We start from the raw sequence: 18,538 nt of genomic DNA, 5'->3' as shown, positions 1-18,538 counted from the left end.
GCACTGACAGCCAAGTTACTGGGACTGAGACTGGCTTCTAACATAATGTGAGGTATATCCAGTTCCACACGATCGATGGTGATAGGGGACTCTCTAGTCAGGGGCACAGTCTGCCATTTCTGCACCTGACAGTGAGGCATCAGAATGGGGTGGTGCTGCCCTGGTGCCAGTGTCAAGGATGTCTCACAGAGGGAGCAGAATATTCTCAAAAGGGAAAATAACCAGTGGGAGGACATTGTACATTGGTACCAATGGCATAGGAAGGGGAAAGCATGGGGTCCTGACGAGCAGGGAGATTTGCTAGTGCCACTCGGGAGACATTAAACCAGTGAGGGAGTCGGGGTAATCCTAAAGAGATAGTGAGAAAAGAGGTGAGTCTGAGGCTGGTACTGTTCACCGGTCAGACTGTCAAGGCAGGCAAGAGCAAGCTACAGAATGAGGTGGGACGGACCAGTTGCACTGCATTTATTTCAGTGCAAGAGACCTGACAGGTCAGGCAGGTGGGCTCAGGGTATGGTTTTGAACATGGTACTGGGATATTACAGCAATTACAGAGGCAGCACTCAGGGATGGATAGGACTAGCAGCTTAATGTTCCAGGTATAGATGCTATAGCAAGGATAGAAAGGGGGCAACAGCAGGGGGAGAGGTGTTTTTGATTAGGGATAACATTATGGCTGGGCTTCGGGAGGATATTCCTGGGAATACCTCCAGGCAAGTTACTTGTGTAGTACTGAGAAATAAGAAAGGGATGACCATCTTACTGGGATTGTATTATAGACTCTCTCCCAATAGTCAGCGGGAATTGAGACACAATTTTACCAGGAGACCTCAGTTATCTGTAAGAATAATATGGTTGCAATGATAAGGGGTTTTAACTTTACCAACATAGCCTCGGAGTGCTGTAGTGATAAGGGCTTGGATGGAAAGGTATTTGTTCAGTGTGTACGAGAACATTTCAGATTCAGTTTGTAGGATGTAACTACTAGAGAAGGAACAAAACCTGACCTGTTTCCTTTATTCATTCACAGGATGAGGCTGTCACTGGCTCGGCCAGCATTTATTGCTGCGTTTACCCAGAGGGCAGTTAAGAGTCAACCACGTTGCTATAGGTCTGGAGTCCCATGCAGACCAGACCAGGTAAGGATGGCATTTTCCTTCCCTAAAGGTCATGAGTGAACCACATGGGTTTTTTCAACAATTGACAATGGATTCCTTGTCGTCACTAGATTATTTTTTCCAGATATTTATTGAATTCACGTTCCAAAATCTGCCGTGATGGGATTCAAACCCAGGTCCCCAGAACGTTATCTGGGTCTCTGGATTAACTGTCTAGTGATAATTTCACTCCGTCATCACTGCCTCTTAGGAAATGAGGCAGGGTGAGTGACTGAGTTATCAGTGGGGCAGCACATCAGCACCAAAGATCCCACAGTATTGTGGCTCAGTGGTTAGCGCTGCTTCCTCAGCAACAGAGACCTGGGTTTGATACCAGCCTCAGGCAACTGTCTGTGTTGGAGTTGGCACATTCTCCCCAGTGTTTGTGAGGGTTTCCTTCGGATATTCAAATTTACTCCTACAGTCCAAAGATGTGTAGGTTAGTTGGATGAACCATGTTAAATTTCCCATAGTGTCCAGATGCAGTATATGAGGTTTTGGGATGTGCAGGCAAATCTCTGCCTGATGTGAAAAGATCGTTTTGAGGTCCTGGACAGAGCTCAGTGACGTGTGGCTGAACGTTTTACATTTCCCGTGGCGGTAAGGGAAGGTCAAAGGTGTGGAGCATGTGTTGGTGGGAGGGTGTGGACCTAACAAGGGAGGTGCAGAGGGAATGGTCTCTGTGGAACGCAGATAGCGGTGGGGAGGGAAATATGTCTATGGTGGGGTCTGACTTTAGGTAGCAGAAATAAGAGGTTAATGCGCTGTATCTGGAGATTAGTGGGGTGGAAGATGAAGCCCGCAGGGCTGTATTCTTTATTGTGGCTGGAGGGGTGGGATAAAGGTGGAGGTGCGGGAAGTGGAGGGTATGTGTTGGAGGGCATTGTTGATCAAGTCGGAGGAAAGTTACGGTCCTTGAAGTAGGCCTTTCTGGGATGTCCTGGAATAGAATCCAAAGAGATTAAACAAATATATCACAGACAAAAGATTAACTGGACTAGAGAATAGGACCGCTTAAAGGTCAACAAGGCTGTCTATGGAATCACAGAGGGTGTGAAATATATGCAAATATTTCACGTCATTTTTACTGGAGAAGTATATGGAAGCTCGAGAGTTTGGAGAAATAAACAGTGATAACTTGAAAAGTGTCCATGTTACAGAGGAGGTGGGACTGGATGTCTTAAATCACATCAAGGTGGATAAAGCCGTGGAACCTGATCAGGTGTATCCTGGAACTTTCTGGAAATCTAGGGAAGTGATTGTTGGGCCTCTCCTGTGATATTTGTATCGTTGATAGTGACAGGTGAGGTGCCATTATTTTAAAAAGGTGGTAAGGAGAGGCCATGGAACAAGAGAACAGTGAGCCTGAAGTCAGGCAGGCAAGTTGTTCGAATGGACAGGATATCCATCTATTTGGAAAGGTAAGGAATGATCAGGGAGAGTCACTGTGGCTTTGTACATGCACAATTGTGTCTCACTAACTTGAGTGAGTGTTTTGAAGTGACAAAGAAAATTGATTAAGCCAGGCGGTGAATGTTGTTTATATGGACATTCAACAAGGTTCCACAAAGCAGACTGGTTAGCAGGGTTAGATCACATGGAATGCAGGGAGAGCAAGCCATTACAAAACTACCTTGAATGTAGGAGACAGAGGATGATGATGGAGGGTTGCTTTGCGGACTGGAGGCCTGTGAGCAGCAGTGTGCTGCAGGGATGGATATTGGGCCCTTAAATAAATGACTTGGATGTGAATATATGAGATATGGTCAGTAGGTTTACAGAAGACACCAAAATTGGAGGTGTAGTGGACAGTGAAGAAGGTTAGTTCAGAATACAACAGGATCTTGATCAGATGGGCCATTGGAGCAAGGAATTGCAGACTGAGTTCAAATTAGATAAATGTGAGCTGTTATATTTTGGAAAGGCAAATCAGGGCAGGACTTATGCACTTAATGGTAAAGTCCTGGGGAACATTGCTGAACAATGGGACCTTGGAGTGCAGGTTCATAGTTCCCTGAAAGTAGAGTCACAGGTAGGCAGGGGAGTGAATGCAGCATTTGGTACGCTCCCCGTTATTGGTCAATGCATTGAATGCAGCTGTTGTGATGTCATATTGTGGCTGGACAGGGCACTGATGAAGGCCCTTCTGGAATTCTGTTTTCAGTTCCAATCTCCCTGTTCTTGGAATAATGTTGAGAAACTTGAAAGGGTTCAGAAAACATTTGCAAGGACTTTCCTGGGGTTGGACGATTTGAGCTATTGGGAAAGGCTGAATAGGCTGGGACTATTTTCCCTGGAGATTTGGAGGCTGAGAGGTGATCTTATAAAGTCATGAAGGGCATGGATAAGGTGAGCAGTCAGGGACTTTTTCCCAAGTTCGGTGGCTCCAGAACGAGAGGGTACAGGCTTAAGGTGAGAGGGAAAAGATTTAAAGGGGATTTAAGGGGTATCGTGTTTATGTTGAGGGCATTGCAAGTATGGAATGAGCTGCCAGAGGAAGGGGTGGAGGCTAGTACAATTGCAGCATTTAAAAGGCGTCTGACTGGGTACTTGAAGAGGGAGGTTTTAGAGGGATAAGGGTGAACCGCTGGCAAATGGGACTCCATTAACGCTCTCCGTTAATGGTCAATGCATTGAATACAGAAGCTGGGACGTCATATTGTGGCTGGACAGGACGTTGATTAAGCCACTTCTGGAATTCTGTTTTCAGTTTGAATTTCCCTGTTCTGGGAAGGATGATGTGAAATTTGAAAAGGTTTGGACAAGATTTACAAAAACGTTACCAGGATTGGAGGATTTGGGCTACAGGGAGGGGCTGAATAGGCTGGGGCTATTTTCTCTGGAGAGTCAAAGACTGAGAGGTGACTTCATTGAGATTTATAAAATCACGAGGCGCGTGGATAAGGTGAGCAGCTGGCATCCTTTTTCCTCAGGTTAGGTGGGTCCAAAACTAGAGCACATGGGTTTAAGTTGAGAGGGCAAAGATTTAAAAGGGATCGAACTGGCAACATTTTCAAGCTGAGTGTGGTGTGTGTATGGGAGGGGCTACCAGATGAAGTAGTGGAGGCTGATAAAATCACAACATTTAAAAGGCTTCCAATTGGGTACATGAATAGGAAGGGTTTTGATGGATACAGGCCAATAGATGGTAAATGGGAATTCATTAGTTTAGGATTCCTTGTTGGCACAGACGAATTGGACCGGAGGTCTGTTTCTTTGATCTTAATAAATTAAGATGCATTCCTCTCTTTTGTGCAGAGCTAGCTGAAGCACAGATAATTATCCTTGGAGCTGAGAAGGTGAAGCAGTGATTTTGACCTGGTGCCGATTTTGTTCCAAGGTCTTGAATTTGCAAAGAGAGAGAGGAATTGTTAACCCTGTCACAATTTTTAGTAACTACTTTCAAGTAATTGGCAAATAATACAAGGTGAAAATGTGAACACTATTTTACTCAGTAAGTTCTGAGCATCTGGAACAGTCTGAACGACACAGATTCAGCAGGTATTTTGAAACAGACTTGGAATTTTACTTTTTAAGGAAAGATTTGGGGGTAGTTGGGACAGATTTGCACCATCTACAGAGGGAGAGAGGACAGCTCCAATGGGCTGAATAGCCCCCAGCCCCTGTGCTCTGTGATACTGCCCCATTCACTGTGAATGATGAAGCTCATCCCAAGGCAGAGAGAGGGAGGAGCTCACCTCTCAATCGGCGCCGGCTTGATTAACGGCAGCTCCAGACCAATAGGAGGAGAGTCTGTGTGGTCCTGCAGCCAATGGGAGTGAATGAGGGGTGTGGCCAGCAAGACGACACCTGTCCATGAGCTGTGCAGGTGCAGTGTCACTGGGTGGGGGTGGGAGAGACAGCAGGGACTGGGACAGAGGCTGTGGACCTGAATTACAAACTCCCGTAAATTAAAACCAAAAGAACTGCGGATGCTGTAAATCAGAAACAACAACCAGGAGGGTCTGGAGAAGCTCAGCAGGTCTGGCAGCATCTGTGATGAGAGATCAGAGTTAACGTTTCAGATCCGGTGTCCCTTCCACAGAACAGATGTTACTGAGAAAAAAAAGTCCGTTTATGTGCAGAAGATAGTGTGGGGGGATGGGGGCAAGATAAAAGGAGTAAAGGTGGGGATAGAGTGAGAAGAGCGGTTGGATAAAGGAGTGGATAACGATCTGACTGGGGGAGGGTGACTAGCTGTTAATGGAGACTATTAGTGGCTAACCATAGGTAGTGTGTAATGACAGGCTGTGACATGAGGTGGCTACGACATGAGGTTGTTAACCTGTGGTTAGCCACTAACTGTCTCCATTGTAAGCTGTTGCCCACCTATATCACTGCACGATTGGAGCTGCTGAGGACACAAACCTTTGGAATATCCTCCCTCACCCCCTCTGTCCGCCTTAAAGATGTATCTAAAAATCGTTCTCTTTAATCAACGTTTCCATCATCCGTGAAGCATTTTAGGAGATTTGTCAATGTGAAAGGCTCCATACAATGCAGGTAGTTGTTGTTATTGTCTGACATCAGGAGAAACAGGGATGAGCCCTCTCTCTCTCTTATACCTGATGAACAGCAGCAAAAGCAGGAAGCACTGAGCATGCTCCAGCCCACAATGGGCCTCGGATTATTGATGTCAGCGCAGGACCAATAAGAGTGGGGGGACGGGGACTCGAGGACCAGGATGTGCCAGTTGGTCCTTCAACCAATCGGAGTGAATGAGGGGCGGGACAATACTCAACCACGTGATAAACTTCACTGGCAGCACAGTGTTGTTGTGGCCAAGGCATTGGAGATGTGTGAAGGTGCAGGGCAGGGGAAAGGAAAGACATAGACCAGAAAGAGAAGGAAATTTTCATGGTATGGCATGAGAGGTTTTACAGAACTTAGTGCACATTGTGAATCACAAATTTGAAAATCCCAAATTCTGCCCCATTTTCCCTCCTTATAATGCATTTTGCACTCCCTGAAATAGCAACTGTGTTTCTCCCTCCACAGATCCCAGTGATCAGTGCCAAAGCCCCATTGCCTGTGGAGAGGGTGATGTTTGATTTCCCTGTCCAGCTGCAATTCGTGTGGTGAAGGTGCTCCCACAATGTGGTTGGGTAAGTGCTATTATAGATTATTCACTCAGCAATATTGAAGAGTTGACAATGTATGTGCAAATCAGCAACAGTTTGTTTTTTTTAATCATGTTTATAATTTCACAGAAATACTATTGAAAAATTCTGGCATAAGGCCACAGATTGAGATACTAGGTCAAGTGATAAAAAGCATTGTCAAATGAGCAGGTTTTCGAGAACACCTTAAAAGAGGAAAGCAGGTCTGAGAGGGTTCAGGTGGGAATTCCAGACAGTGTTGCCTTGGCAACAGTAGAAACAGCCAGACAGGTGAAGCAATGAATAAACACAAATGAGTTGTCAAGGTCTTGCAGGGTGTGTGGTGTGTGGTGCAGGGAGACAGGGATGTTCACAGGGTGAGAATTTTAAATTGTTGCCTGTAAATAGGAGCCTTTCGATGGATCAACTAGTTTTGGTACAAGTGAGCACTTGGGCAGGAGGCTTTAAGATACTCTTGAGATTACATGTAAGTTGAATGTGGGAGGCTGGCCAAGAGTGTTTGGATAATTAAGTCTGGAGATAAATACTCGTCCATCCCTGCATTCAGTAAATGAGCTGAGACTAGGGTGGAGTTGGGTGATGTCACCAATGAAGAAAGTGTGTTTTTGGAGTTGGGCTCTTCCTCCACATCACCCCCACCTCCCTCCCCTCACCAAATCACAGGTATTGTTCCTTGTTCTGTCTGTCTGTCTTTTCTGGTTATGTCCTTCTCTCCCATTCTGCTACGAAGTAATATTTTGACCTCACCGTTGTTGGAAAAACCTACTCCATCCCCACTCTCCCATTCCTTTCTAAATTCCTTGTATGTGGTGTCCCTCAAGGATCGATTCTTGGTCCCTCCTGTTTCTCACCCACATACTGTCAGGAGGTGACATCGTCCAAAAGCACCGTCTGAGGGTTCACATGTACACTGACAATGCCTAGCTCTCCCTCCCCATCATCCCTCTCCATTACTCAGTTATCAAACTGCTCATCACACTCCCACTACGCGATTGGCTGCAATTTCCTGCAACGGAACATTGAAATGGTTAAACCCATTGCCTTCAGTTGCTATTACAAATTCCTTTCCCTTACTGCTGAGCCCCTCCCTCTCCCTGGGAACTGTCTGAGGCAGAACTACACTCTTCACAATATTGCTCTCATATCTGTAACCCCAAGGTGACCTTCTGATCAGGTATCTACACAATCACAAACACCAGGAATTCCAATCTCTAAAACGTTGCTTCCCCCCCCCCTTCACCCCAGCTCCATTGCTACTGAAACCCCTGACCCGTGTTGATGTTGCCTTAAACTTGACGAATCTAAAACAGAACCCTTGATTCCGTGACTATCCGAGTATCTGATTCCAGATCCCTCATGATGGGAAACATCCTCTCAGTATTTACCCTGTCAAACTCCTTAAGAATCCTGCATGTTACAATGAGATCACCTCTCATTCTTCCCAAATCCAGTGAGTAGAGTCCCAACATTTTCAGCCTTTTCTTAAAAGATAATCCCTACAAGCCAGGGATCATCCCAGTTAATCTTTTCTGAAGTGCCTCGGATGAAATTATGTATTCCCTTAAATAAAGGGACCAAAACTTCTGTCATTACTCCAGATGTGGTCTCACTCGCACTTTGTAAAGTTACTCTCAGGTATATACTCCAAACACTTACACTGAAAACTCCTTGTAATAAGAAACAACGTTCCATTCCCCATCCTGATTCCCTGTTATAACTGTGTTTCCTACGCAATTACCCCTGGTCCCTTTGTGGTGCAGCTTTCGACAGTTTCCACCATTTACATAGCACTCTGTTCTTTTATTATCTCCTCCAAAATGAGCAACTTCACAATTTCCCAAATTATGCTCCATTTGCTAACTTGTTGCCCACTTCTCCAATGAATCCCTCTCTGTAAACTGTTTATAATCCTTTTGGAACTTTACCGTTCTGCCTTTTCTCAGAGATTTCCCCGCTCATTCTTCTAAACATTTCCTGGGAGCACTGGGCAGTGGGAAGCAGTTGTTACCTTTTCAGAGAGACTCTTTGGAATGACTGGGAGGAGCTTGCTGCTCATGGGTCAGAATGGAGACAACTTGACCATCGAGCTGCATGTGCCTTTCACCCCCCCCCCCCCCCCCCACCCGTCTAATTGATGAGGCACAGCGGCAGCACGGAAGGAAAGAAAAGGAAGCACACATCCTGCTCTCCACATCGCACTGACTCTTGAAACATTGTGTCCCTTGTGTCAAAGATCTGCCCTGTTCAGTCACATGAAGACCCAGTGTGGAAACTCACAGAAACCCATACAGATTTCCCCCTGAACTAACTGCTGACCCCCACAAGGGGTAATGTGTCCAGTCATCCTGGGCCAGGAGGAGGGGGTGGTGAGAGTTTCTTAAATGAACTGACAGTGACAGTTTTATAAACGTGTATTACAGGTGGACATTCAGATGGTAATCTCAGTAATTGTAACGCCAAACTGTGACAAAATTACTCAATTCATCAGGAGCTGGATATTCACATTGTGTGTGAGTATTGTATTCCAGCTCATTCCCATTTGCTGCATAAATGTCCTCTTTTGAATCACCCCACACTCTCAGTAGATCTCCCCCAAGTCTTCAATATGTGTCCTGTAATCCTTTTCTGATGAACTCATGAGTGTAAGGTGGATTATTCTAAATCTGTAAACCCCTCTGTCACAGGGCACCCGCAATTTCCTCTGCTACAAGGAGAACAATCTGTTTCCCCAAACCCCTGATTCCCCAATGTCTGTTTGCTCCCTATAAGGCACACATCAGGATTGTGTTGGAACATTCTCCACTTGCCTGCATCAGTGCAGACCCCAACAATATTAAAGTGAACATCCTCCAGGACAAAGCACTGTGCCTGAGTGGTGTCCCATCCACCACCTTCAGCGTTCCCTCTCCCCATCCCCAGGGTACAGTGGCATCACTGTGTAAAAGGGAAAGTCAGCATTGTCTGACCAGACCATAGGGCTGCTGTCTCATTAGGGAGAAATGTCTGGTGGTGGGTTTAACCTGAAGGTTACCACAGCCCAGGCAAGGGGAGAGGTTGAGAACAAGAGTCCATCTATTGTAGATGGATATTCTTGATATGTATTAACAACACCCATGTCTCTGCAACTAAAATCCCCCATTCCTTGAACCATCCTGGTAAATCTCCTGTGCCCCCCCTCAGGGACCCTGCCATCCTTCCCAATGTGTGGGTGATCTCTGGTTTGCACAGACCCAGCTGCTCTGTGTTCCTGTGGGTGATGTCATCATCGAGCAACAGTTGCATTGAACCTCACTGTCTGTAAGGGTGGGAGACACAGAAATCCCGGTAGCATTTGAGATGTATTTAGTGTGCACTTGCAATGCCATGATAGATGAGACTTTTCCACAATTATTGGAAAATAGATGAGGACAGTTAGGTGGTAGTTTTCTTTGTCACAGACCCGATGTACTACCAGAGCCTTTTTCTGTTCTGTAGACCGCTAAGATGTTTATTATAGGAATATGACAGGCTCCATTGGACTTCAGGTCAGAAAGGGTGATACTAGAGTAGATGACAGATTATTGGCCGATGTTTTGGGAGGAAAAGGAGATTGAGAGGTTTAAGGAAGAATTCAGAAGCTCAGCACAGAATCGGAAAGGGCCGTCATCAAGTGAGAAATAAACATTGGGAATCCTGAAGGCTGGAAATAAAAAAGGCACATATAGCAGAGCTTTGAGAGACTGGAGGGGATTAGAGATAGGGAGAGTAATGAAGCTGGAGGAGATGAAAGTTGGAGAGGATTCTGAGGATTGAGGATGTTACAGAGATAGAGATATTTCTGATAGACTTTTTTGAGTTTTGAGGCTGGAGAGGAATTATCGAGATAAGGAAGAGTTGTAAGACTGGATGAGGTGGCATTGACGGAGAGTTCCGAGCATAGAGGAATTTACAGAGATAACGAGCGATAGAGTCAGAACGTTATACAGCACTGACACACACCCTGTGTTCCAACCAGTCCGTGTCAACCATAAATTCGAACTGAACTAATCGCATCTACCTCCACTTAGTCCAAATCCATCCAAGCATTCCCTATCGATATACAGGTCCAAATGCTTTTTCCTCTTAGAATCCCATTCCCCTACCGTTTTACTCTACATTTACCCCTTACTAATTCACTAAACCCAATCATCCCTGAACACTATGGGCAATTGAGGACTGCCAGTTCACCTACCCTGTACATCTGTGGCTTGTGGGAAGAAACGGGAGCACCTGGAGGAACTCACGCTGACACGGGGAAGCATATCCAAACTCCGCATGGACAGCCACCCAATGCAGGAATTGAACCTGTGTCCCTGGCAGCAGTGCTAACCATTGAGCCACTGTGCCACCCTTAAATTGTAATTGTATTCACAGCTACCACGTCCTCGGCTAGTTTATTCCACATGTGAATCACTCTCTGTACAAAAACAAAAAGTAAAATCCGGAACGTCTTTTTAAAGCCTTCCTTCTCGCACCTTAAATGTATGTACCCAGTCTTGAATCGCGCCCCCTCCTGGAAAGGGCACCTGCTGTTCACATTACCTATACTCTTCAGGATTTTATAAACCTCCAATAAGGTCACCCCTCAGCCTCCTACACCCCAGTGAAAGAAGTCCCAGCCTACCTAGCCTCTCCTTATAACCGAAAGCATCCATTCCCATCAACATCCTGGTAAATCTCTTCTGAACCCGCTCCGACTTAATAACATCTGTCCTATAACAGCACAACCTGAACTGAGCACAGTATTCCAGAAGAGGCCTCACCAACATCCTGTACAACCTCAATGTAATGTCCCAACTCCTATACTCAAAGGTGTGAGCAATGAAGGCAAGTGTGCTATACATCTTCTGAACAACCCTGTCTACATGTGACATAAACTGCAAAGATCTGAACCCCGAGGTCTCTTTGTTCTATATCACTATGCAAGGCCCGACTTTTAATCAGTGTAAGTCCTGCCCTTTTATCAAGATGAAATATTTGGCATTTATTCCAATCCAGAACATCCTTCTAGTATAAAGGCAATAGAAGTATACTTAAGAGGAAAATCAGTAAGGCAAAAAGGGGACAGGACACAGCTTTGGCGAATAGGGTAAGGACAATCCAAAGGGTTTTTATAAATACATTAAGAGCAAATGGGTTACTAGAGACAGAATAGGGCTCCTCAAGGATCAGCAAGGCAGCCTGTGTGTGGATCTGCAGGCGATGGGGTGGGGAGGGGATACTAAACAAGTATTTTGCATCAGCATTTACTGTGGAGAAGGATATGGAAGATATAGAATGTTGGAAATCGATGGTGACACCTTGAAAAATGTCCATATTACAGCGAAGGTGGTACTGGATGTCTTGGAACGCAGAAAGGTGGATAAATGCCCAGGATTTCATCAGGTGTGTCCTAAAATTCTGTAGGAAGCTAGGGAAGTGATTGCTGGGCCCCTTGCTGAGATTTTTGTATCAGCGATAGTCACAGCTGAGGTGCCAGAAGACTGGGGGTTGGTTAATATGATGAAACTGTTTAATGAAGGCGGTTTGGACAAGCCCGGGAACTACAGACCTGTGAGCCTGATGTTGGTGCCAGACAAGTTGTTGGAGGGAACCCTGAGGGACTGGATTTGCATGTATTTGGAAAAGCAAGGACTGATTAGGGATAGTCAGCATGGCTTTGTGTGCGGGAAATCATGTCACTTACTTGACTGAGCTGTTTTATGAAGAAGTAAGAAAGTGGATTTTTGAGGGCAGAGCGGTAGATGGGATCTATATGGACTTCAGTAAGGCGTTCGACAAGGTTCGCCATGGAAGACTAGTTAGCAAGATGAGATCTCACCATACCAGGAGAACTAGCCATTTGGAATATAGAACTGCCTCAAAGGTAGAAGACAGAGGGTGGTGGTAGAAGGTTGTTTTTCGGACTGGAGGACTGTGACCACTGGAGTGCCACAAGGGTCGGTGCTGGGTCCACTACTTCTCATCATTTACATAAATGATTTGGATGTGAACATAGGAGGTATTGTTAGTAAGTTTCCAGGTGACACCAAAATTGGAGGTGTAGTGGGCAGTGAAGAAGGGTACCTCAGGTTTCAATGGGATCTTGATCAGATGGGGAAATGGGCTGAGGAGTGGCAGATGGAGTTTAATTTAGATAAATGTGAGGTGCTGCTTTTTGGAAAAGCAAAGCCTAGCAGGACTGATAGACTTAATGGTCAGGTCCGAGGGAGTGTTACTGAGCAAAGTTTCCTTACAGTGCAGGTTCATAATTCCTTGAAAGTAGAGTCGCAGGTGGATAGGATAGTGAAGGTGATTGGTATGATTTACATTATTGGTCAGAGCAGTGAGTACAGGAGTTGGGCAGTCATGTTGTGGCTGTACAGGACATTGGTTTGGCCACTCTTACAATATTGAGTGCAATTCTGTTCTCCACCTATCAGAAGGATGTTGTGGAACTTGAAAGGTTCAGAAAAGATTGGTGGCAGAATATTCTTTAAAGGGTAGAATAACCAGTGGGAGGTCATTGGACATTGGTACCAATGACACAGGAAGAGAAAAAGATAGGTCCTGATGAGAGAATATAGCAAATTAGCCTGGAATATAAAAAAGTAGATACTCGGTCGTAATATCTGAATTACTCCCAATGCTACATGCTAGTGAGAGTAGGAATAGCAGGATGGAGGAGATGAATGATTGGCTAAAGATCTGGTGTAGGGCAGAAGGATTCACATCTTTTGGTCATTGAATTCTCCTCTGGAGTAGAAGTGACTTGAATAAGAAGGATGGATTGTCCCTGAATTGGAAGGTGACTAATATCCAGGCAGGGAGATTTGCTAGTACTACTCGGGAGGCATTAAACCAGTGAGGGAGTGGGGGTAAACCTAAAGAGATAGTGAGAAAGGAGGTAAGTCTGAGGCTGGTACAGTTCAGAAATCAAACAGTCAAGGCAGAACGCGGTAGAACCGAGCAGTTACACTGCATTTACTTCAATGCAAGAGGCCTGACAGGGAAGGCAGATGCGCTCAGGTTATGGTTTGAACATGGGACTGGGATATCATCGGTATTATAGAAATATGACTCAGGGATGGATGTGACTGGCAGCTGTATGTTCCAGGGTATAGATGCTATAGGAAGGATAGAAAGGGGGACAAGAGAGGAGGACGAGTGGTGTTTTTGGTTAGGGATAGCATTAGAGTTGTGCTTGGGGACGATATTCATGGGAGTAAGTTCAGTGAAATTATTTGGACGGAACTGGGAAATAAGAAAGGATTGATCACCTTATTGTTAATATCTGCGTGTGTTTCATCTGATTGCTCTGGTTTCCTCCCACTATGTAAAGATGTGCAGGTTGGGTGGATTATCCAGGCTGAATTACCCACAGTGTTCAGGGGTGTGCAGGTTAGGTGGATTATCCAGGCTGAATTACCCACAGTGTTCAGGGATGTGCAGGTTAGGTGGATTATCCAGGCTGAATTACCCACAGTGTTCAGGGATGTGCAGGTTAGGTGGATTATCCAGGCTGAATTACCCACAGTGTTCAGGGATGTGCAGGTTAGGTGGATTATCCAGGCTGAATTACCCACAGTGTTCAGGGATGTGCAGGTTGGATGGATTATCCAGGCTGAATTACCCACAGTGTTCAGGGATGTGCAGGTTGGATGGATTATCCAGGCTGAATTACCCACAGTGTTCAGGGATGTGCAGGTTGGGTGGATTATCCAGGCTGAATTACCCACAGTGTTCAGGGATGTGCAGGTTGGGTGGATTATCCAGGCTGAATTACCCACAGTGTTCAGGGATGTGCAGGTTGGTGGATTATCCAGGCTGAATTACCCACAGTGTTCAGGGATGTGCAGGTTGGGTGGATTATCCATGGGAAAGGCAGCATTACATGGGTAGGGTGGGAGTCTCTGAGGGTCAGTGCGGATGTGATGGGCTGAATGACCTGCTTCCCCACTGTCTGGATTCTCTGATAATTATAATAGTTTTAAAATAGTTCCAAAAAAGAATAGACCAGATCTAAAAGTTGCTGTTCTAAATTGGATAAAGGTGCATTGTGATTGAACAAGATAAAATCTTTCAATACTTCTTTGCTATTCCCAGGTAAAGGGACGGCTGAAAAGTGGGAACGTAACATAAGGAATAGGAGCAGGAGGAGGCCTTCTGGCCCCTCCAGCCTGCTCTGCCATTCAATAAGATCAGGGCTGATCTCAGCTCCACTTTACTGCTCTCTCCCATAACCTTTAATTCCTTTCCTGTTCGTAAATCTACATTTTGACCTAAAGACATTCAAGATGAAAGTCTCAACTGTTTCAATCAGCTGGGAATTCCACAGATTCACAACCCTTTAGCTGAAGAAGTTTCTCCTGAACTCAGTCCTAAATCTGATACCCCCTTATTTTGTCGCTATGCACCATAGTTTGTCCAGTCCACAGTGGAAATGACCTCCCTGCTTCTATCTTATCTACTCCTTTCATAATTTTATATTTTTCCTATACAATCTCCCATTGTTCTAAATTCCAATGAGGATCATGCCAGTTTTGTCAATCTCTGCTCAGAAGGCAACCCTTTCAACTCCAGACTCAAACTAGTGACCCTGCTCTGCACCCCCTCCAGCGCCATTACATCCTTCCTGAAGTAGGGGACGAAAACCTGTACACAGTACTCCAGGTGTGGCCTCCCCAGCCCCCTGTACAGCTGCAGCATAACCATCCCTCTAGCAATGAAGGACAATATTCCTTTCACTGCCTTAATTACCTGCTGTACCTGCAAACCAACTTCCTGTGATTCATGCACAAGGACACCCAGCTCCCTCTGTACAGCAGCCTGCTGCATGTTTTCACCATTTCATCATCCAGTTTGCTGTTAGTCCGACCAAAATGGATGACCTCACATATCCCAACATTGTCCTCCATCTGCCAGACCCTTAACCACTCAATTAACCTCTCTGTATCCCTGTGCAGACTGACAGTGGCCTCTGCACACATTGCTCTACCACTCATCTTAGTGTCGTCCACTTTTCATGAATCCATGCTGTGTCTGCTCGATGAGACAATTTCTATCCACATAGCTCACTATTTCTTTCTTGAGAGATCAGACATTTTCCCCACTACAGAAGTTATGCTGACACGTCCATTTTAAAATATTGGCATCACATTTGCAGCTTTCCAATCTGTTAGAACCGTCCCAGAGTCAGCAAATTTTAGTGAATTATCACGAGTGTATTTGCTATTTACCCACTGCCATTCCTTACAGTCCCCGGGGATGCATTCCATCACGGCCAGGAGACCCATCTACCTTTCGGCTGGTATCTTTCCCAGCACTGCCTCTTTACTGAGAATGATTGATTGTTTCTCTGTCTTCATCTGCCATTGCCCCCATAGGCCTGCGACAATGAGTATATAGACAGTATGTTCCTGTTAAGGCCGAGGCTGGGAGGTGTAAGGAATGCTGCTGTCAAGAGGAATTGTGGCTCTGGTCAAGAAAATGAAGGAGGGATATAGCAAGTCCAGACAGCTGGGTTTGTGTGAATACCTAGAGGTATATAGGGGCAGTAGGAGTATACTCGAGGGAAACTAAGAGGGCAAAAAGGGGACGAGAGAGCTTTGTGAAATGGGTTTGGGGAAAATCCAAAGAGATTCTAGAAATACACTAAGGACAAAAGAGTAACCAGGCAGAGAATAGGGACCCTCAAAGATCAACAAAATTGTCTATGGATCTGCAGGAGGCAGGAGAGATACTATCTGCGTATTTCATGTCCGCTTTTACTGAAGGAGGATATGGAAGTGAGAGAGTTTGGAGAAATAAATAGGGATAACTTGACAAGTGTCCATATAAGTTAGGAGGCACTGGAACTTGTATAATGCATCAAGATTGATAAATCCCTGATACATGATCAGGTGAATCCCAGAACTTTGTGGGAAGCTAGGGAAGTGATAGTTGGGTCCCTCGCTGAGATATTTGTATCACCGAGGTGCTGGAAGACTGGCGCCATTATTTGAGAAAGGTGATGAGGAAAGGTCAGGGAACAATACACTGGTGAGCCTGGAGTCAGGCAAGTTGTTGGAAGGGCTTCTCAGGGATAGGATTTAGATGTAATTGGAAAGGTAAGAAATGATTAGGGACAGTCAGCATGGCTTTGTGTATGGAAATCACTAACTTGGACTTCAGAAAGACATTCAAGGTGGAAGAACTAGCTATTTGGATATAAAATTGGCTGTAAGGTTGGAGACAGAGGGTAGTGGTGAAGGGTTGCCTTTCGGACTGGAAGCCTGTGATGAGCAATATGGTGTAAGGATCGGTGCAGGGTTCACTGCTTTTCATCATTTATATCAATGATTCCTATGGTTCGTGACTTTACATAGACACCAAATTGGATCTGGAGGAAGTGGATCGTGAAGAAGGTTACCTCAGAGTACAATGGGACTTCAATCAATGGGCTGGGGAGTGGCAGTTGGAGTGAATTCAGATAAATGTGAGGTGCTGCATTTTGAAAAAACAAATCAGGGCAGGACTTATACATTTAATGGGAAGGTCCTGGGGAGTGTTGTTGAACAAAGAGACCTTGTCGTGCAGGTTGATAGTTCTTTGAAAGTGGAATCATGGATAGGCAGGGTAGTGAAGGAGGCGTTTGGTGTACTTGGTCAGTGCATTGAGTATTGGAGTTGGGACATTGTTTTGCAGCTCTACAGGACATTGATTCAGCCACATCTGGAATTCTGCTTTCAGTCCTGGTCTCCCTGCTGTAGGAGTGATATTACAGAACATGAAAGGATTCTGAAAAGATGTGCAAAAGTGTTGCCAGGGTTGAGGATTTGAGCTATAGGGAGAGGCTGAATAGGCTGGGGCTGTTTTCCCTGGAGCATCGGATGCTGAGAGATGACCTTCGAGGTACATAAAATCGTGAAGGACATGGATAGGGTGAACAACCAGGGTCTTTTCCCAAGGTTAAGTGAGTACAAAACTAGAGGGCACAAGCCTAAGGTGTGAGGCAAGAGATTTTAAAGGGATCTTAGGGGCAATGTTTTCAAGCTGAATATGGAATGAGCTGCCAGAGGAAGTGTGGAGGCTGGTACAATTACAACATTTGAAAGGCATCTGACTGGGTACGTGATTAAGAAAAGTTTAGAAGGATATGGGCAAAGTGCTGGCAAATGGGACAAGATTAATTTGGGATAAATGGGTAGCATGGATGAGTTGGATTGAATGATCTGTTTCTGTGCTGTACATCTCGGAATTTAACTATTTGAGGATAAATTTGGAGTGCTACGGGTAAATGGGAGGGGAGGAAGGGCAGATTGGCAGCATGTCCAGAGGGAGAGAGTATAGCCGCAATGGGCTGAATAGCCCCCAACCCCTGTGCTCTGTGATACTGCCCCATTCACTGTGAATGATGAAGCTCATCCCAGGGCAGAGCCACAGACATATACAGCACGGAAACAGACCCTTCAGTCGAACTCGTCCGTGCCGACCAGATATCCTATCCTAATCTAGTACGATATGGCAGCAGTTGGCTCATATGCCTCTACACCCTTCCTATTCATACACATCCAGATGCCTTTCAAATGGTGTAACTGTACTAGCTGCCACCACTTCCCATGACAGTAGCTTCCATACACGCACCATCTCTACATGAAAAAAGTAGTCTCTTGGGTCCCTTTTATATCTTTCCCCTCTCACCTTAAACCTATGCTCTCTAGTTCTGGACTCCCCCACCCCAGGGAAAAGACCTTGTCTATTTATCTCATCAATGCCTCCCATGATTTTATAAACGTCTCTGAGGTTACCCCTCAGCCTCCCACACTCCTGGGAGGATCCCACCACTCATGTCACAATGGGGCCTGGCTGATTGACGGCAGCTTCAGACCAATAGGAGACTAGATGTAATCCTCCAGCCAATGGGAGTGAATGAGGGGTGTTGCCAACAGGCCAGCATGTGACCATGAGCTGTGCACGTGCAGTGTCACTGGGCAGGGGTTGGGAAGAGACCCAGTGAGTGTGAAGGGAGTGGGAGAGAAATGGAGTTAGTGTGGACTGGGAGAGTTTATAAACTCATGATGTAGGCTGCTAGACCTGAATTAGAAACTCCCAGTAAATGAAAACCAAAAGAACTGTGGATGCTTAAATCAGAAACAACAACCAGAAGGTACTGGAAAAGCTCAGCAGGTCTGGCAGCATCTGTGAAGAGAAATCAGAGTTAACATTTTGGATCCGCTGACCCTTCCTCAGAACTGATGTCACTGAGAAAAAATGTCAGTTTAT

General features: G+C 45.5%; 1 long non-coding RNA gene across 1 annotated transcript in view; it reads left to right on the top strand.

The window, feature by feature from the left end:
- Nucleotides 1–1,035: 1,035 nt before the first annotated feature.
- The window catches only part of LOC132813953 (uncharacterized), a 29,621-nt gene continuing 12,118 nt past the window's right edge, over nt 1,036–18,538 (top strand). Inside the window, exons 1-2 of the long non-coding RNA XR_009644234.1 lie at nt 1,036–1,139; nt 6,156–6,262. This is a non-coding gene — a long non-coding RNA (uncharacterized LOC132813953). The remainder of the gene's footprint in view (nt 1,140–6,155; nt 6,263–18,538) is intronic.

This window comes from Hemiscyllium ocellatum, unplaced genomic scaffold (genome assembly GCF_020745735.1).
Source record: "Hemiscyllium ocellatum isolate sHemOce1 unplaced genomic scaffold, sHemOce1.pat.X.cur. scaffold_562_pat_ctg1, whole genome shotgun sequence".
NCBI classification, from domain to species: Eukaryota; Metazoa; Chordata; class Chondrichthyes; order Orectolobiformes; family Hemiscylliidae; genus Hemiscyllium; species Hemiscyllium ocellatum.
Note: the sequence above shows the minus strand (reverse complement) of the source record. Positions and strands in the feature narration are given on the sequence as shown.